The sequence below is a fragment of the Herpailurus yagouaroundi genome, unplaced genomic scaffold, assembly GCF_014898765.1.
Source record: "Herpailurus yagouaroundi ecotype Mexico unplaced genomic scaffold, PumYag 28, whole genome shotgun sequence".
Lineage (NCBI taxonomy): Eukaryota > Metazoa > Chordata > Mammalia > Carnivora > Felidae > Herpailurus > Herpailurus yagouaroundi.
This window is the reverse complement of record NW_024412376.1, coordinates 87,360,563-87,366,175: the sequence shown is the minus strand read 5'-3', so window position 1 is coordinate 87,366,175 and position 5,613 is coordinate 87,360,563.

The window sequence follows — 5,613 nt, the reverse complement described above, 5'->3', positions numbered from 1 at the left end:
TTCTTCTTCTTCTTCTTCTTCTTCTTCTTCTTCTTCTTCTTCTTCTTTTAAATTTTTTTTTAGAGAGAGGGAGCATGCAAAAGACTATGCATGGGGGAGAGTCAAGAGGGAGAGGAAAGGAGAGAATCTGCAGCAAGCTCCGTGCCCAGCAAGGAACCATGCTGGGCTTGATCTCACCATGGTGACATCATGACTGTGAGACCATGACCTGAGCCATAATCAAGAGTCTGGCACTTTAACCACTAAGCCACTCAGGCACCCCTGATTCTTATTCTATTAATCATCACTGTATTAGCTAGAGTTCTACAGAGAAACAAAACCAATAGAAAGGGAGGAAGGGGGAAAGGGAGGAAAGAAGAGGAGAGGAGCAGGAAGGGCAGGAGGGAGAGAAAGGAAGAGAGAGACAGAAAGAGAGATGCATTTATTTAAAGGAATTGGTTCATATGATTTTGGATGCTGACAAGTCAGAAAGCTGTAGTAGGCTGGCAGGCTGGAAATTCAGTCAAAAGTCGATGCTTGTCTTGAGAAATTTTGCATTAGAATTTCTTTTTCTTCCAGGAAGCCTTAGTTTTTGCTCTTATAACATTTAAGTGATTTACTGAGCTCTACCCACATTATGATGTGTGTTTTTTTTTCTTAAAGTCAATTGATTGTAGACATTAATTACATCTAAAAAATTGTGTGGTTCACATCAACATCTAGGTTAGTGTTGGTTAAATAACTGGAACTATAGCCTAAACAGATTGACACATAAAACTAAACATCATAATCACTGAATATAATAAAATATTCAGTTCAAAAGCCTATTTCGCCTGTCATAAATTCCCAATAGTGGTACATTAGATAATGTTATATTCTGTGCTTGCTTAAATTTTTTTTGAAATAAATTGTACATATTTTTCTATGACACCAAAAGCATTCATTAAGATTTACATTTAAACTGCTAAAATATAAATAATAATGAAGTAGGTCATTAAAATTATGATTTATTCTTTCTATTCATCATAATTGTTTGTTCCTTACCTGTGCTACCTAGGAACAATACAAAGAGTAGATAATTGTCATAATAGGAGAATATAGAGAATTACGTCTCATCTGAAAAGAGTTCTAATGTTTCAGATAACTTTTCTCAAATGTTCAATATTCTACATTGTGGAAATTCAAAATAATTACAGATAAATATGCGTAAACTATTCTCTTCACTTTATTATTTCTATGTTCCAACTTACATGTGATAATAATTACATCTCATACTGAGTCTGTGTGTCAAACTGAATCTAAGAATAATTCTTATTTTGATTCTGACCAGTCCTTCTGTCACACAGACTTATTAGTACTGGAAATTTGCTGCCACCCAACACTTTAGATATAATTAGAGATTTAAGCAATAATTATATTTTCACACATACATTAGTAATCAGAAAAATAAAAGGATAGAACTGTAAATTAAGTCCACAAAATAGCATGTTTACATTTTTCCAAATTATTAAATTTGTCAAAAATATTAGTAGTTACATAACAAAACATTAGTAACAACCAGTTAAGTTTATGACAATGCGATGAAACAAATAAATGAAAAGCTTTTAAATATTACTAAATAATTTTTTAAATTAACTGATAAAAAGAAATATATATAGTTAAAATCTATTAATAAAACAAAAATAGTTAAACTACTACTAAAACAAAAATGACTTTAACCTATGAAAATAAAATATAAAAATAAATGACTGGTATTTATAAAAATAAATATATAAATAATAAATTAGTAATTTTTACCTATATCTCTCTGAAAACCTTCACATAATTTAACAGTCAAAGAAAACTTGTGATCAGTTTGTGACAAAAGGGAGAGAATGGAAGAATATCTCAACACATTAAAAAAGTTACTAGGGAGCACCTGAATGGCTCAGTCGGTTAAGTGTCCAACTTCAGCTCAGGTCATGATCTCACAGTGTGTGAGTTTGAGCCCTGTGTCAGGCTCTGTGCTGAGAGCTCAGAGCCTGGAGTCTGCTTCAGATTCTGTCTCTCTCTCTCTCTCTCTCTCTCTCTCTCTCTCTCTCTCTGCCCCACTCCCATCACTGCTTGTGCTCTGTCTCTCTCCTTCAAAAATAAATAAACATTAAAAAAAAACATTAAAAAAAAGTTACTAGGAATCTAGTTCCAGCTATGCAGTATTAGGAATATGATTTTATTCTCTTCCCTTAAGCAATTAGAAAACTGGACAAAATACATGAAACAAATTGTCAGCCACTGGGCTAGAGATAACCCAAGAAAGTAACGTGTGAGAAAAGGAGAATGCTAGAATTACTTCAGATTACAGAGTGAAGTCACAGTGCAGGGAAGGACAGTCTGGTAATCTGGATTCTTGGAGGAGATAAAGTAAAGGGTCTGCGGAAGCTAAGGTGGCTAAGATTTGCGGGACTAAAGACTAGAGAGATATATGGAGTTGTATGGAGAGATTGCTTCAAGTTTTAGCCAAAGAAGAAAAAAAAACAGTAAATCTCAAGAACTAGTAACAGAAATGATTCCAAATAAAGCACAGAGTGGAAGAGGACGGGAACAAAGTGTTAAAGCACAGTGAGCTTTGGGGCAATAGCAAATGGGATAACACAAATGTAGCTGGAGTACACAAAGAGAAGAGAAAGTAATGGTACACAAAGACCATGAAAAGAAAAAAAAAATGTTAAATTTGACTTTATGAAAATGTTTAAAAATTTTTCTCCGTGAAAGACACTCTTACAAGAATGAAATACAAGCCACAGACTGAGAGAAAATATTTGAAAACTGATATATAATTTTAAAAAACCCACCTCTATTCAAAATATATAGAAGGATGAACACTTAAGCAGGAATCAACATCTTTAGAAAACATGGGATGCTAATAAGGGAAGGCGGTCACCAAACATCACATGTTTAATAGTTGTGCTGATTTTTGACAAAGCTATATTCAGAATAAGCCATTCCCTCTTTTGTACACCTCAGTAAGAGCCTCTCTCTTTCCCTCTCTCTTCTCTAAGAAAGACTCCTTTGTTTCTGGCAGGTACAGCTTGAAGCTCTGCAAGCTAGTCCTGCTGGATAGTGAAAAATTCAACTGCCTTGCTGGTCCTGGGCCGTGAGGAACGAGCCCCCTAATCCTGCCTCTTCCTTCCACATGCTCACAACTTCTGAACTAACACTTGTGGAAAGAGAAGACAAATCAACTGAGCACAAACAGTGGCTCCTTATTTAGGACTTGTTATATAAAGGGAGTCAGCCACTATCAACTGCATTTGGCAGAAACTTAAAGGCAAATAGTGAACTGGGAAAGCCTTGTAAGAAACAAGAAAGGATTCAGGTATGCTCCAATTGGAGCCCATTGGCATAAGGAAGCTGGAGATTCACTAACTAGAAGCTGGGCATCTTATGACATTGCTTTGGGAAACATTTAACTTTCTCTAGTTGGTTCTGAGTTGGAAGTGAGTATAAAAAAATAGGGAAGCTAATAGCATTTCTTGACCAATTCCTGGGCCAATTGTTGCAGGGGTTGGGGTCAGGGTTTTATTGATATAGATGGTCTGACCATCATATGTATTCAGTCTGTTGCATAAAGACTTTGGACAACCGCTTGGAAACTTTCAGTAATTTTCTTCAAGTTGTATTACTGGACGGTTAGTCAATTGAGAAAGTACTGTATTGCAACCCAATAGCTGCTTCTGATTCATAACTCACTGATGAAGAGAGAAAAAATGGGGGATGTGAATATATTGATAATTAATCTTTTTAAGAAATAGCTTTAATGTCCATATGTTTTTAAGCTTAAAGTTCATTTGAATTCATTTCAGCAAGGCAGAAATAAACTAACTTGAGATAAAATTATAGCTCTATTTGTGTGAGAGGTAAGAAGGAGCACCTTTTAAAATAATGCATGTCAAAATATCTGAACAGTGTTTAAATAGGTATTCTAGATTGGAAATTTAAAATAAAAAGATTATAAATGTTAAGAAAACAGTATGATCATAGACTAGATATCGATGAAGTAGAGAAATATTTGTGTCATAAATTTCAAGATGTCAGTAATACTTTGAAAAGAAATTAGAAAACAGCGAAGTCACTCATTGTTATTTAAATTAGGCAACATGAGTTCAAAATGGTGTCACTACTAAGAATTAGTAGATTTCTAGTGACAAAAAAGTTAAAGATAGTTTATTAAAATGAATGTAATTTAAAGGTTATATTTTATTTTTTAAGTTTATTTATTTTTTAGAGAGACAGAGATAGCATGAGTGGAGGAGGGACAGAGAGAGAGGGAGACAGAGAATTCCAAGCAGGCTCCCCACCATCAGTGCAGAGCCTGACGTGGGGCTCGAACCCACGAAACTGTGAGATCATGACCTGGCCAAAACCAAGAGTCAGACAGACACTTAACTGACAAAGCCACTCAGGCACCCCTAAAGGTTATATTTTAAAAGTTGACTCTTACTTGCTTGATTTTTACATTATACAGATAAGGTTTAGTCTAAACTCTTTCACATCGCTGATACTCTGAGTTTCAATTTTTCAGTTTTCTTTAAGCTTTCATTTTTGTAGACCCAAAAATGATATGATGATGACTGACTATCTTACAATAATTTGGGATTTCAATGAGATACTGCATATGAAAACATTAACATAATACCTGTGGTTTCTATACCCCTCCCCTGAATATCTTCCAGATGTGTTTTTGCCCCCCCCACCCATTCCTCTTTGTTCTCCCAACTAACCAGTACCAACCAGCTCTCCTTAGTCTGGACTATTGCAATAGTCATGAGCTCATCTCCCTTATCCATTTTTTTCTCCCAAAGACAGTCAAAATGGTCCTTTTAAAGAATTCACAATTTTGTCACTGTTCAATTTAAAATTCTTCAGTGGTTAACTTTTTTCCTTAGAATAAAGTCTTGCACTACTAACAAAGCCTGCAAGGCCCCACACCACCCAGCCCAGCCCACATTTTCTAGTTCTTTATGCTCTAGTGGTACTGGACTCTTTCTTCAAAGGTGCTTTGTTCTTTTCTATCTCAAATTATTCACACCTGTTATTTCTAAAATCAAACATTCTTCTTTTCACTTCTCTTCTTCAACTTTCAGAGGTAGGCCAATCTACCACTTCTTCAAAGAGCTTTCAAGATTCCTTGGACCAGTGTTAATGTTCCCACTGAATTTTTATATAACATCCTGTCTTTGTCCTTCACAAAATGATTGATCATGCTCCTGACCATTGACTTACCTTCCTAGCTTCCCTCTTATGCCACACAACATCAAATATAGCCCATTTTTGTTCATAAATGAAAACTGACAATTTTAGCATCTACTTATTTTATTGAAAACGACTACATGAAACTAGAACTAAGTCACCTATGACTTGAATTTCTGAATGTTTCTCTTTAAAGATAAAATAAGCATGTGTGCATGTGTGTGTGTGTGTTTTCACTCTGATCATAATATAAAAATAGCCGGCTGAAAGACTTCCCTTTAAAGCCCCAGAAAATACACAATGGAAGAATGACATGCATTCTCATTTTTCAGATTTTTGCATAAAAGCCTTTAAATTCATTGACAGCAGCAATATCTTTCATTTCCCCTATCTAAGAGCAAAGTG